We start from the raw sequence: 15,162 nt of genomic DNA on the forward strand, positions 1-15,162 counted from the left end.
TTAAGGCCAGCCAAGAACTCCAAAAAGCTTGGCATGACCAAAAGGCTGTCTTGACTGTTTACCAGCCCGGACAGAAGGTGTGGGTGTTGGAGCCAGTGGCCCCAGCAGCACTCAAGGACAAATGGTCCGGGCCCTACACCATCCTGGAGAAAAAGGGAGAGGTCACCTACCTGGTCGACCTGGGAACTCCCCGGAGCCCCCACAGGGTGCTTCATGTCAACAGGCTCAAGGCATATGTCGACAGGAAGGACATGAGTTTGCTCATGGCCCTAGATGAGGGACAGGAAGAGGAGAGTGACCCTCTCCCCGACCTGCTCACTCAGAATCCTGACGATGGATCGGTCGATGGTGTTGTCTTTTGTGGCAGCCTCTCCGAACATCAACAGAAAGACTGTAAACAGGTTCTTCAGTCTTTCAGACATATGTTCTCTCTAACACCCAGTCAGACCGATTGGTGCACCCATGAGGTTGACACTGGTGACAGCTTGCCCGTCAAGAGTAAAATCTACCGGCAGCCTGATCACGTTAGAGACTGCATCAAGAGTGAAGTGCAGAAAATGTTGGAGCTGGGAGTCATTGAACCCTCGGATAGCCCTTGGGCTAGTCCCGTAGTTCTAGTGCCGAAACCTCACACCCAGGGTGGTAAGAGAGAGATGAGGTTTTGCGTAGACTACAGGGGTCTCAATGCAGTCACTAAGACTGACGCCCACCCGATACCAAGGGCAGACGAGCTTATCGATAGATTGACTTCGGCCAACTACCTAAGTACGTTTGACCTGACAGCTGGGTATTGGCAAATCAGGTTAGCTGAGGACGCCAAGCCTAAGACCGCATTTTCTACCCCTGGTGGGCATTATCAGTTCGTGGTGATGCCCTTTGGTCTGAAAAATGCACCTGCCACCTTCCAAAGGTTGGTGAATCAAGTCCTTACTGGGCTGGATGACTTCTGTGCGGCGTATCTAGACGATATTGCTGTCTTTAGCTCCACCTGGGAGGATCACCTGGTCCACCTGCGGAAAGCGTTAGAGGCTCTGCAAGCGGCAGGCCTCACTATCAAGGCCACCAAGTGCCAGATAGGGCAGACACAGGTTGTATACTTGGGCCACCTTGTAGGTGGAAGCCAGGTTCAGCCACTGGAGAGCAAAATACAGTCAATCAGGGACTGGGCTCCTCCAACCACCCAGACTCAGGTTCGAGCTTTCTTGGGCCTGACTGGTTACTACCGAAAGTTTGTCAGGAACTATGGTTCCATCGTGACACCATTAAATGAACTGACAAGTAAGAAAATGCCAAAAAAAGGTTCAGTGGACAGCGAGCTGTCAAAAAGCATTTGATGACCTAAAGCAGGCCATGTGCACGGCGCCTATCCTTAAGAGTCCGGACTACTCCAAACCATTCATTGTCCAAACAGATGCTTCTGAGTTGGGTGTGGGAGCTGTTCTTTCTCAACTGAATTTTGATGGTCAAGACCAGCCCATTGCTTTTATAAGCAGAAGGCTGACCCCTAGAGAGAAGAATTGGTCAGCTATTGAGAGGGAGGCCTTTGCTGTGGTTTGGGCCCTGAAGAAGCTGAGGCCATACTTGTTTGGCACTCACTTCAAGATTCAGACCGACCATAAGCCCCTCTTATGGCTAAATCAGATGAAGGGTGAAAACCCCAAACTGCTTAGGTGGTCCATTTCCCTACAGGGGATGGACTTTACAGTGGAACATAGACCTGGTACTGATCATGGCAATGCCGATGGGCTCTCCAGATATTTCCACTTAGAACAAGAAGACTCACCTGGTCAAGGTTAGCTTATTGTTCCGACGTTTGGGGGGGGGGTCATGTAGGAGAGTAGGGTCTGCAATCCTATGACCACCCAGATTTTTTGCTTTTGTTTCACTGGTTTACGACTTTCTCTGGCTGTGGGCCTGCCAATCAGACCCACAGCCTGGCTGTTCTCTTTCTAAATTACGATATGTACCCTAGGTGCATTTACCAATTGGTACTGGGCCACCTTATCAGACCCCGTAACGCAGGGCATAGGTGTACCCAGGGCCGCCAGGGGCTGCAGCATGTATTATGCCACCCCTGGCTGGCCTCCTAAATTTGACACAACTGGCTGCATGACAGCTGGGGCAAAGTCGTGTAATCACCCTTTGCTTTAGGTATAGTAGCTCTATATCTAACCATACAATGGACACCCGAGTTCCTATCAGTCACTCCTATGGCAGGCCTTAACAATCCTGAAGGCAGAGTGCGTGGGCTCGTGTGAACTAGGTTCTGGCCCGAGCCGAGCCCGGTTGCAGCTTGCGGAATCAAGATCCAATGGCTGTTCCATGATAACGCGTACCACATCGGTAACTTCGGTGTCGCGTTATCAAGGCATGTCGAGTAAGGTGTCATACGAATCGGGATGCTGCCCCCTCACCAATTCTGGCGACGAGGTTAGCATTCCGCCCTTCTAGAGGGACACGACATGTACGTAACTGTGAACCCCGGTTAAAGTTAACTAAAGCCTCAGCTCCACAAAATGGATGCTGCCACCACAGACACGAGTCTGACCTCCTGCTGCTGGGAGTCCTTCCAGCGAGGAGAGCCTGGACAAAGGGTTTCCTGTCGAGGGCGGTGTTCGCACCGTCCCAGACAGGGTTTGTGTATTCTGGGTAGGTAGGGCTTTTGCGAGAAGGTGACTGCGGAGTGGCACCCCGGTGCTCACTACGCATCTGCCGGTTAGAACCAGTTCCAGGGGCACCAGCCCTGGCCTGGGGAAAGTCCGGCAGGGGAGAGGGGTGTAACTACCCCCCTTCCTGGTCCCACCCTTAGGGCAGGACCTAGTCATGTACCCACCCCTTTCTTTAGAATAAAGGCCGGAGCGGGGACCCTTCCAAATTAGATCATCTTTGAATCAAGAACTACTTTCTACGAAAGGACATTCAAGACTCTTCTCAAGATTTCTCCCTTGTGACTAAGGAGTAGTCACCCTGCATCAGCGGGCACCACCTAAGAACTCTGCGGTTTGCTGTAAGTCCTTCCTCAAGGAATCTGACGGCCCAGCTCGACGAGAACCGGCTTCCCTGGCACCTCTGACCTCTACCCACGTCATCAGCTCAGCTGTGATCTGTGGGTGCGACGAGACCTCGAGGGACCGGCCATCATCAGAACCTGCACGCTCTTAACCAGCACGACCATCGAAGCAATTCTCTGGTGAGTGCTCTGGGGTCCGAGAAGCCCCGACCCTGAGCCGCTCCAGCACCGAAGTGCAGCCTCCCAGCATCTCCACGATCTGCGTGGGGCCCTTCTGCTCGCTGCTCAGCACGTTGTCTGGTCACTAGCCGCTGGCTTGTGCCCTTCCTTGACGACGACCGACAAACAACTCTGCTGGTCTGGTTGCTCCAGATCGGCCCTTGCTCCCTTTTCCGAGAGGAGCACCCCGGACCCTCCTGGTCCATTCAAGACGTCATCTTAGGCCTACCACGTGGCCCTGAGATCTGCCAAGGCTTGTTGCCCCAATCCTGGGCTCAGCGACGCCGACAGCATCATCCTTCGTGGGACAGCTCGCACCTCCATCCTGGTCGCCGACAACGCCTCCTGGTCCGTGAGACTGCAGAGCCTAGCGTCGCCCACTCACCTGGTCGAGGTGACGGCCAACCGGTGCCCTCCTGGTACCCTCTGACTACTGGCTAGTAGTACGAACTTGGTCCCCTCTGCTTTCAGGTGTCAACGATCTCTGATCCAGGCTTGGATCTCTACGAACTATTCATCACTGGTCGCCGGCCAGCAACTCCTTTTCTTCCGGCTCCTGGCTCGTCAGCGAAGACCCCCGACGCCTGTAAGACTTGTGCAGCCGCAGCCCTCATGGCTAGGTAACTTCGGCATTTCGGTGCCTGCATAGCCTCCTTACTCTAGGGTCCTGAGTCCCTCGCTTCCGACTTGCCTTATGAAAGTTTAGTGGTCCGCCCGAGACCACTAAACTTTCCGTGTCCTCGGACACTTGTTTTAATTGTGCACTTGAAGTATTTTCCTAAGAGATTTGGTTTGTGCTTAGTACCCTGTCCTCATAAAGAGTACAGGGCTGTTGTGAATCTTAATAAATATCCTGTTTATTTTCATAACCCTTGTGTGGTGTCCTTTCACTTGGTGTTCAAGGGGTACATGTGTGGTAAACAGCTGGCTTAACACGCCCTCTCGAGTCTTTAGCCTTAGACTGCTCGTATCCACGCTACTAGGATAGCTGGTCTATAGGTTGACTTACAACCAAACACCATAAGGGTCGTTGGAACGATACATAGCGGTCGCTAGAATAGCGAACGCTGCATATCGGGCCAACTTCTCACACCAAGTCATCTGAATTTTCCTCTTTCCACTTTTGATAGTTACTTCCCAAAGTGAGTGTCAATAAGAAAACCCTCTTACAGCACACAAGAGATCAGAAGTAAAGTAAAAAAATCAAGCCTTAACAAATAATATTTCCCAAGAATTGTCAGACTAGAAATGGGGAATCTGGCTAAGAACACAACCAATAAGACAGAAAAGTACAACAAAATGTGGCTACCCCTTCGTGAACATGGAAGAAAAAGGACAAAACCTGTCCGGTGGCATTAGAATCAGTGACATTTATCAACCATCATCAAAGGCGAGCAGACTCCCCCACAAGAGGAATGCTCTTCGAAGAGAGGCAAATACCGTAAAAACAAGCGTAAAGAGACTTTCAGCACTGGCCGAGCATGTACTTGGTTGCTGAAACCTATGAAATGTGAGTAACATCAGCTATACCTGGGGAGCACTGGGGCAACATGGTCAGTGTGCAAAACACACATAAAATCTGGGCTTCAACTCTAAAATTGCTGCACTGCCTACCTACGTCCACGAGGATTAGTTCATGCTTTAAAACTATATGAAAAAATTGAATAAAATTACTTTAAACGTAAATTCATGCTGCTGGGAAGGATAATTACGATAAATGTAGCGTTCATGGTCTACAACGGCAAATGGCAATAAAGAAGCTAAACAAAGAAAGGCTGTGTTTTGATTTTGTACAATCTCACATTGAGTGTGTAATTGTGATATTTGGTTATCTTTCCTTACAGTGGAGGATGGTTGTGCTTCGTTTTTTTTTAAAGTCCATTAGGATGGGGGGAGTTGGAATGTATGATGAGGATCAGAGAGATGTGATGAGAAGTTCTGGTAGGAGAGATTGTAAAATGACCTGAGGACTGCGGGAAAGGATGGCATTTTTCCATTTATTACATGTTTACTGGTTGCTCCATTGCCTTTTTGGCCTTGATAATTTTTTTTTTGAGATAGAGTGGCATGCAATCAAGTAACTAATAATAGCTGAGCCTGTGAACGAGACACTGAAATCTAGAGCCACATGCAGAGCTGTGGCTCAGCCCAAGGTTCACGGTGGGTCTCGGGCCAAATGCGAGCCGTGCGAAGCCTACATGCCATCTTTGTACGCACTATCACATCATTCTCAAAGCCCACATGGGTGCGAGTGGAAGTGCTGGTGAGCACCGCTGGCTATTTGCATTTCCAGAAAGAAAAAGACCTTCATTTGATGCATTTGATGCTACTCTTCTGTACCTTACAGTTTGCCCCCTTCATAGCCCGCTATATATTAGCTGTTGTATTATTCTCCTTTGACCCTTTTGTAGGGCAATAATTCATATTTGTTATGCTAATGTTGATGTCGATATTGCACTTATTATCTTCCTTCCATCTTTTTTGTAAAGCGCTCTGATATCCTTCGAAATCCACATTTTTAATTAAAGATGATTATAAATTATAATCCATTCGAGGCCAAACATGATATTTCTACTTGTTCTCAATCAAAAGGTATCACTTTTTAAATCAAATAAGGTAACCCAAGATTATCCTATGGGAGAGGTAGTAAAAACGAATTTTTGAGTTTTTTATTACTAGGACATGTAAAACTTAAAAACACATAATCTGATTTTTAAAAACAATGCACCCTGGCCTAGGGGCTGTTTAGGGCTTACTTTAGGGGTGGCCTATATGTATCAAAAAGGAAGGTTTAGATCTGGGAAAAAGTTTATTTTGCCATGTCAAAAAACGGCTGTTTAAAACTGCACACAGCTGCAATGCTAGGCCTGAAACACATTTTAAAAGGCTACTAAAGTGGGTGACACAAAAAGTGCTGCAGGCCCACTAATAGCATTTCATTTACAAGCCCTGGGTACGTGTATTACTACTTGAGTAGGGGCTTATAGGTAAATCAAATGTTTCAATTGGGAGTAAGTCAAGTTTACCATGTTTAAAGGAGAGAACACAAGCACTTTAGCAGTGCTAAAGTGCACAGAGTCATAAAAGGCGAGGGAAACAGGTTCATAAAACAGGAGGCGTAAAGGCAAAACGTTTGTGAGTGACCTTGCAGAAAGGGCTAGGTCCAACACTTTACATGACATCTGTCATGCCTCTTTGTTCACTAATGTTTCTGTTCGAAAACTATCCCTTTTAATAAGTACTTCTGAGTGCAGTGCTATAATGTGACGTATTAATGTCAAACCTTGCACATGTTAAAAAAAGACACTTTTTAGTATTTTGAAGAGACTTTATCATATTTTACGTGATGTTTGATCGTTGATTTACATAGCGAATATTTTTCAGGGTTCGGGCGGTGCTCAGGCTCTAAAAGCCCAGTTAAACCTTTGGTTTGGCTCTTCCCCAAGCTCTCCCTGTTAATTCGTTGGCTCGCGCACCTCTACATTTCACTTGCTTGCTTTTTTCCTCCTCTACCTCTCGCTTCACCGCTCTCTCTTCTGCCCTCTCTTTCTTTTGCTCCATTACTTTTTCCTTATCCTCTCCCTCCCACCCCACTCTCTGTTTTTACATCATTTTCAAAGCCCCACTAGGTGTGTGCTAGAAGAGGGGATGGCCAGTTTATTGGGCTTTTACCTTTATTTATTTATTTATAACGTTTTATAGCGCGCAAACAAGATTTTAGCTTACAATTTTCAAAATGTCACTTTTAGAAAGTTTGCCATTTTCTTTCCCTAAACTTTCTGAGGCCTTCTATGAGATTACAGCAGCATGGGCCTGTTATTTGCTCCCCCATCAGGAATGAGTATTGGGCCCAGACAGACAGCAATAGAACATGGGTGTGGCTGGGAGAGGCAAATCCTGCCAGAATGAGGTGGGTAGAGCTGTTCCCGGCCTCACATGCATTTAAAAAGGCTGCTTTCAGTACTCTCACAAAGGAACCTGACACCAGCTTTTTGTCATCCTGAACCTCTTGGAGCCTGGGCATGGAAAGAAATGAACTCTCTAGAATCAGATGTGGGGGTGGACTAGATGTTTCCCGCACTTTAAAGGGTGGCCCAAGATATAAATATTGGACCTTCTGAGCCACTCTTCAGTACACTCTTGGAACTTCTGCAATTTTTATATAGCGCAAACTCGAAACGAAGGTATTGGATTACTTTACATGAGCACTACATACATTACACAAGGTCATATTCATTGTTTATTGGCGATTAATTGATTTGCACAGGAAATTTAGACGAAGCTTGAACCTGCTTCCCCAGTTCCAAAACCGGCAGCTCTGGCTGTAACGTCACATCCTGGATAAAGGGTGAGCGCTAGGCAAAAGCCACATGAAAGCTCAACTTGTTATTGGCTTATGGTTCCAGCAGGACCTCGAGCTCATCCAGAGCCAGGCTTTAGGCTCAATCTTTACTCAAGCTTTGGGTGTCTCGTCCACCTCTAGTGAAGAGTGCAAAAAAGCAGAAAAAGAAAGAAACAGACGAAAGCGTGAGAAAAAGAAGAGGAAGAGAGACAGAAAAACTGAGCAGCAGGGAGGGAGAGATAGTGAAAGACTGGAAGAAGGAGAGATAGTGAAAAACAGGAAGAGGGAGAAAGACAAGGATGGAGGAAGAATGGATGAAAGTTAAAGAGCATTTGTACAATATTTGTTTAGCCATCTCACTTCAAGTTTTGGGTCTTAGAGCCAAGTCTGGACCCTCGCTGGGCTCAAGCCTGGCAGTTTCCATGAATTCACTGGCTAGCCCACCTACAATTCAACCGTTCCACCCATCACTTTTCTGTATATTTAAGTGAGACACTTGAAGTACAAAGTGTATGCCGAGAAGTAGATCCTTTCCCTCACTCTTGCATGGACTCAAGCTGCACCTCACTTACGAGGCCCAAGGAAGCCACACCGTTCCGGTGTTGCTAGTGTTCCTATCTAGGGGGCCCGTAGCCTGGCAGTTTCAGCTGGACTGTTTCAGCTGGAAGTAGACTCAAGAAACAGTTTTTCATATGACTGGTTCTTGTCAAGGGAGGCAGAGAGGGTGGAAAATCTGAAGGACTGGTTTGCAGCCCAAGCAATCAATATTTCCTGAGATACATTTATTTAAACAGTCCTCCCACAACTTTTCTTTTTTTCCATGGGAACTGCCCATCAGCATAAGCTGTGGATAGCACGGGAGTAAACGAATGAGCATGTTGTAACTGTACAGTTATGATGACAAAGGGAAGAAATTATAACTGTTATATATTGATTGGTTTATATGTGGTTCATGTGTGTACAATCTAACACTTGCTATTGGAATTCACAAGTAGATACCAACATTTGTTGAAAGTGTAAGTAACCCTTTTGCTGCGACGGCTATTCCGCCGCAGTGCTAAGGGGCAGGGGGGCGCGCGGTGCTCCGATGCTGGTGACGGAACCGCTCCGTAACGCCCCTCGGGTGAGCTGTGCTTGTGACGGAACGGTTCCGTCACGGCCCCGCCCGCTCAATAGAACGTGCCGCGCAGGCGAGCGGGCCGTGTCTGAACCGTTCCGTCACCAGCACAGCCCACCCTAGGGGCGTGACGGAAACGGTTCCGTCACCAGCGTGGGGTTAATAAAATAACTAACTGTGGAGTAAACAATGTAAATGTTGAATATTGTTATGCTGATGCAGCTTCACGTGTACACCAGATCATGCAGTGATGGAATACTGTGCTTTTATGCATAGGAATTGTGGAGGGCAGAGAGGATAAACCCCCAGCCACCCCCAGATTTTGGAATGAGTGGATGAATGGGACAATATCCCTCCAGATTTTTAGGTGGAAATTGATTTTAAACCGTGGATGACCATCTCTCTGAAGCCATACTGCACATCACCTAATTATTTTTGAAGTGCTGTAACTGGAGTAAACTCTGTGGGATCTCAATGACCTCTCTGCTAAGTATTTAATTGCAGTCATTGAGGTGTTGAGCCTCTACTAAAATTATTTGGTTGTCAAGATAGGCAAGTCGGCAGAGTAAGGAAAGGCAGGAGATATAAGGGATAAATTACCCCCGCCATACATTATAAGAATATTGCAAGTCATCAAGGAGTTCCTAAACTGTATAGAGGCGCGAGGCTGAAGTCTGAGTTTGTTTAAAACAAAAAAGCTGGAGTAGCTCAGAATGTGTAGAAACATGCAGAAAGATTGTAGTTTTCCTCTAACTATCTAAAGAGTGTAAAAAAAAAACATGTTCTCTCGGGTTGTAATTCAGAAAAAAGAAAAGCAATGTTCCATTTTTATTGGTTTAAACAGCTGCTTCAGTTATGCTCCATGACTTGACCTGCCTTTCATCTCGGCTGCTGGCTGTGGCACCAGTCATTGTGGCATCAGTACTCAACTGCTATAACTTATAAGAGTCGAGTTCTGACGTCTTTTCTTTATAATCAGCGACTGGGTGTGTCACAAGTTGCCGATTATAAAGAAATTAGGCAATGGCGTTTATTACAGGGATTACAGAATCCTATGTATAATAGTATTATATGTTAATGTTACTTCTGGCTCAGCATACTTAAGAAAACAAGCATTGTTAAAGCTTCTAGGTCGTGCCTATGGGACCTATTGGCTTTGTCAAGAGACCAGGTGTGTAGGGGAGAGAGGGGCAGGGAAGCACAAAGTGAAACAGAGCAACACAGAGAGAGAGGGCATAAAGAAGCACATGTCTAGACTGAGCAACACAGATACGGGGGAGAAAACTAGAAAGCAAAAGAATCCTTAACTAAAAAGAAAACAAGAACACCAAAAGAAACGGGCATTGTAAGGACACCTTAATGTGTCCATGCTCCAAGGGAGGGACAAACTCAAAATGGGAAAGCAAACCCCACTCCATGAAATAAGAAAATGAGAGTGACAATGAGGCCAACCAACCAATGGTAAACAATAGGTGGGTTGTAAGCCCACTGTAAGCTAACAAAATGTCTTGAATCAGGCAGGACACTGGCTGTATTAGGCAAGACTTAAAATATTAGTTTAAGAGAGGCACAACACCTCAGATACTGCAGGTAAATAATTAGCAAAAACAAAGCAAGCCCCCACGAAGTTTGCTCCTGTAGCATGATTTCAGATACGCATGGTCTGTCACTGTGTTTGATCTTCACTGTCTGGAAACATTCCAAACAAAAAAGCACACCTTTAAATCTTTTGATATGACAGACTACCCACATATATATAACTATATTCCCAGTTTTCTTTAAGGTGTCATCAATGTATTCATTAAACTCTATATACTGTCTCTAATTGAATAATATGTTTTCATTAACTGAACACAAAGCACTGCCCTTCGGTGCAAAATGGGAGAGAGAAATGTGTAACCCTAAAGTCTCTGAACTGCATAATATGTAATCCTGGGCTCCAAACACGGCTTCCGGACTTGACCAAACTGTGTGATGCACTGCCATCACTTTACATCCCTTTGTATAATTTTCCTTAATCATGCAGTCCGGGGGCACATTGGTGTACTTCAGTACAGGATCTGCCCTCTACAAAAACCATCCTTGTATGTAATTAATATACAATAATCTTGCTTCACATTTAATAAAAATATAGATAGGCTAAGTATCATTTTAGAGAATATGTGAAACTGGCACATTTTGGGTAACTCATGGCAACCGCGTCAGGTCATGGGGTTATTCTTAAATGTTTAATTCTTTAAAAAAATCAATAAACGACACTCAATTTAATTAAGCGAACTTAATCGAGACACTGAGGAATGTTGAAATATATATATTTTTCATTACATCTTGTGATGGCTCGGCTCGTGCTTTGGCTGTTGGGGCTAAACCAGACTCCTTGCTCTGCATTCTCCCGTCGGTTGCTCGAGTCTACGCCCCAGCCGTAACCGTTAGATATTTGAGTGACCGCTGTTAGAAATAGCGAGCCTGAGTGTGCGGGCGCGCGCCCTGGAGGCGGGAAGGGGGAACACCTCTGTGGCGAGCTGCCGCGCACTGCTTTCCGTCGTGCCTCTCGTGCAGGCCCATTTAGCAGATTGGTAATTTATTAGACCGCCGGTGTTCTATAATCCGCTGCTCCCATGATTGAGCGCCCCCCCTGTCATTTTGCGCATGCGCACAACCATAACGCATGCGCAGTTCCATTTCTATGACGTGTGCACTACGTAGCCATATTTGGCTGCCTCCCGCTTTTCTGCACAGTTTGTCGCAGGCCAATCAGAACTCTGTATTAAAGTCCGTCCAATCAGCGGTTCCTAATATTTTGTATCAACATTATGTATCCATTTTTCGAATGATGTGCTGTATATAATAGCGTCACGTTCCAGAACATTTCCTTTTACTGCAGCTCCTCGGTGAGTACACTATTTGCTCCTTTACATATTTACTTTACTTCTCCCAGCGTCTTTTGCTTGATCGAACGTTGTATGCTGGCTTAATTGTTTTGGTTGTATGCGGGCTTCATTGTTTTTTTTATCGTATCCACGGTCGCGTTAATGGGTTTTGGCCATTACATGGGGGGGTGCCATGTGCGTGGCCCAGACCCGTTTAACGGACACGCGGTGGGGGAGGGGGTGCGGTTTATATTGTATGCTGGCTTCATTGTTTTTTTTATCGTATCCACGGTCGCGTTAATGGGTTTTGGCCATTACATGGGGGGGTGCCATGTGCGTGGCCCAGACCCGTTTAACGGACACGCGGTGGGGGAGGGGGTGCGGTTTATATTGTATGCTGGCTTCATTGTTTTTTTTATCGTATCCACGGTCGCGTTAATGGGTTTTGGCCATTACATGGGGGGGTGCCATGTGCGTGGCCCAGACCCGTTTAACGGACACGCGGTGGGGGAGGGGGTGCGGTTTATATTGTATGCTGGCTTCATTGTTTTTTTTATCGTATCCACGGTCGCGTTAATGGGTTTTGGCCATTACATGGGGGGGTGCCATGTGCGTGGCCCAGACCCGTTTAACGGACACGCGGTGGGGGAGGGGGTGCGGTTTATATTGTATGCTGGCTTCATTGTTTTTTTTATCGTATCCACGGTCGCGTTAATGGGTTTTGGCCATTACATGGGGGGGTGCCATGTGCGTGGCCCAGACCCGTTTAACGGACACGCGGTGGGGGAGGGGGTGCGGTTTATATTGTATGCTGGCTTCATTGTTTTTTTTATCGTATCCACGGTCGCGTTAATGGGTTTTGGCCATTACATGGGGGGGTGCCATGTGCGTGGCCCAGACCCGTTTAACGGACACGCGGTGGGGGAGGGGGTGCGGTTTTTATGTTTACAAGTCAACGTTTTATTGGATTTTTGGGTGCTTTCGGGGTGGCGCGTGTTTACCAACTTGGAGCTGATCATTGTGATGGTGTTGTGATTTTGTTTTAAATACAAAGATAGCTTAGGGCCACTACTCAAACTGAAGGTGCGTCATGTGAACGTTCGCGAGGTTGGCCAACCAGTTAAATGGCCCCACTCAAAAAATAGTTTAAAAGTATTTGTTATGTATGTCCCTTTTTGCAGAACGCTGAAAACTCTCCCCAGGAATGGGAACAACACTGGCAGAATAACAAATATTCCTATAATTAAACCAAGTAATAGGCAACCATGCTACCTTTTTAATTCACTACTATTTATATATCTTTTCAGTCTTTGAGCAAACAGGTATTAACAGGCAACGGTGTGCAAAAATAGCAATTTTGAAAAAGAAAGCAGGAAATCACATCATTAATTGAATACCGTGATTGTTCGAACACTTTAAACACCGATAACAGTATTCGTAAGACTCGGCATTAGTCCTCGCTGCAGCAGCGTCGTGTGCTCAGTTCAGCTTCGCACCACTATTTATTGCAATTAGACAAATTAGCGGCGTAAGCCTCGATGGGGATGCATTTCGACTGTGGGTATTCCCACTAGAAATGTTGGAAAATATGACATACTGTTTATATTCGTCCCGCTTTTGCTCTCCGCTCGCATTATGAAGCTGCTCCCCACATTCAAGTGCTCAGAGGAAGGGAGGCAGGGCTGTTCTGGATTGGAAACTGCAGTAATTTCTGAAATGGCTAACACAACACGATTAAAACCAAATAAAAAGGGTAGGGTGTGTTTTTCTATTTATTTAAGCGACATGCAGAGCCTGTGACTGATAACAAGTAAAGGTGAAAAATAATAAATAACCTAATAGAGCCAACCTATCCAAGTTTAAGGCGGATCGGATGGGATTTTTGGTGCGCATGGAGAATTGGGGTGTTTTCGGGGGGCGCGTGTTTAGGTGAAAAGTCGTTCCCGTTCCAGTGGATGGATTGGGTTGATTTTTGGTGACAATTTAGGGAATCACTGGAACTAGTGTCCCGCCAAGTTTGAAGCGGATCGGAGTAGTGGGAGCATTTTTTGTGCGGAGTTGCGAATTGCCATCTTATCCAATGGGATTTTTGGTGCGCATGGAGAAGTGATTTTGGGGGTGTTGTAGTTGGGCTACAGGGACGTGGGTTGGGTGAGCTGTAGGGAGAGAGGATTGGCGAGTGTGCCTAATTTTTGCGTTGAAGGGAAGCGTGTTTTTGTGCAACGTGGAGTTTGCAAAAAGGTGTGCTTTGTATTTCGGCCTGTGTCTAGGCCGCCATTTGAGGGTCTTCCAGCTAGTCCTTAGCAGGTTTCACGCGATGGGCTGAGAGTCGGGATTGTGAACATTTGGGGAAATTGGTCTGGAGTAAGTTGGTGTAGTGGAAGAGGTGTTTTTGTGCTTGTTTGTGAGGCCTGATTTGTGGCCTACTTGTTTTTGAGATATTTGCGTGTTTTGAGTGCGCGATTTAAGGGTGTGTTAGGTACTTGAGAGTGGATTTTGTGAGGTGGGTTGATAATTTGGGATGTTATTGGTTGGTGGTATGTGTTTGGAAGGGAATTGCTGGCTGGAAGGGGTTATTGCGGCCTAGTGTGTAATTGCGTTTAGGCACGATCTGAGGTTTTTGCAGTTTGTGAATGTTGTTAATTTCACGTGCCAGATTGGAGTGTGTTCCAGCTATTTGCGAGCAGAGTGACGGTGCTGGGATGACACTTGGGAATGTCTAGTTTGCAACAAAAGTGGTTTGAGGAAAATTGATGGATGGGAAGGTGTGTTGTGGGCCTACTTTCGAAGTGCGTTTTGCGTGATTTGGCTGTTTGACGCTGGTGAAAGTCCGAAGTCGCGGTTTTCCAAGGTGCGATTTCAGTGACTCCTAGGTGTTTTGCGCATTTCATCGGCTGGCATGTGCGTGGCGGTGGGGGAGGGGGTGCGCCCAAAAAAAAAAAAGAATGAAATAAAAATACATTAATGCTCATTTACACACTGTTGATTATAACCATCAGTTGGTTACCATTGATTTTGTTTATCAGGTAGCCGGCTTTTTGGGGATAAAATCTTCTCCCTTTATGGAAGCTTAGAATATAACTTACCTGTATACTTATCTGGTGCACTATTTTTTTTGTGGGGGGTATGCAAACATTCCCTGGGGGCTGAGCTTTCAACATTAGGCAGAGCGGGGCTCCAGGGCCACACGTGCTTGTTACTGGCACCCAATAATGTGTTTTTATTTCCAATGTGGTTAGAAAGCAATGCTCTGAGTTCTTGATCAATGTGCAATCCCTCGTGTTTCCTCTTATTTCTCATTGTTACTTTGCATTTAATGGTCATGCTTTCATTCTTGTTCCACCACGTTTCTTGTATTTTAGTGTGTAGCCTACCTTCTTTTCACCATCACCTAAATGTCCATTGCAACCAACCGATTCTTCAATTTAATTTTGGTGTTATGTTTTTTTCCTTTCTGTCTTAAAATTTGGTGAAACCCTTGGTGTATACATTTGTTGGTGAGCATGACACCATTATTGTACAAATTGTTCTTAATAGTTTTAATAATTTATTTCCCCACTACTTTTCCTAGGTCGCACTCTCCCCTCTGCGTCTGAGGGCCATT

Source organism: Lissotriton vulgaris, unplaced genomic scaffold (genome assembly GCF_964263255.1).
Source record: "Lissotriton vulgaris unplaced genomic scaffold, aLisVul1.2 SCAFFOLD_5497, whole genome shotgun sequence".
In the NCBI taxonomy this organism is placed as follows: Eukaryota; Metazoa; Chordata; class Amphibia; order Caudata; family Salamandridae; genus Lissotriton; species Lissotriton vulgaris.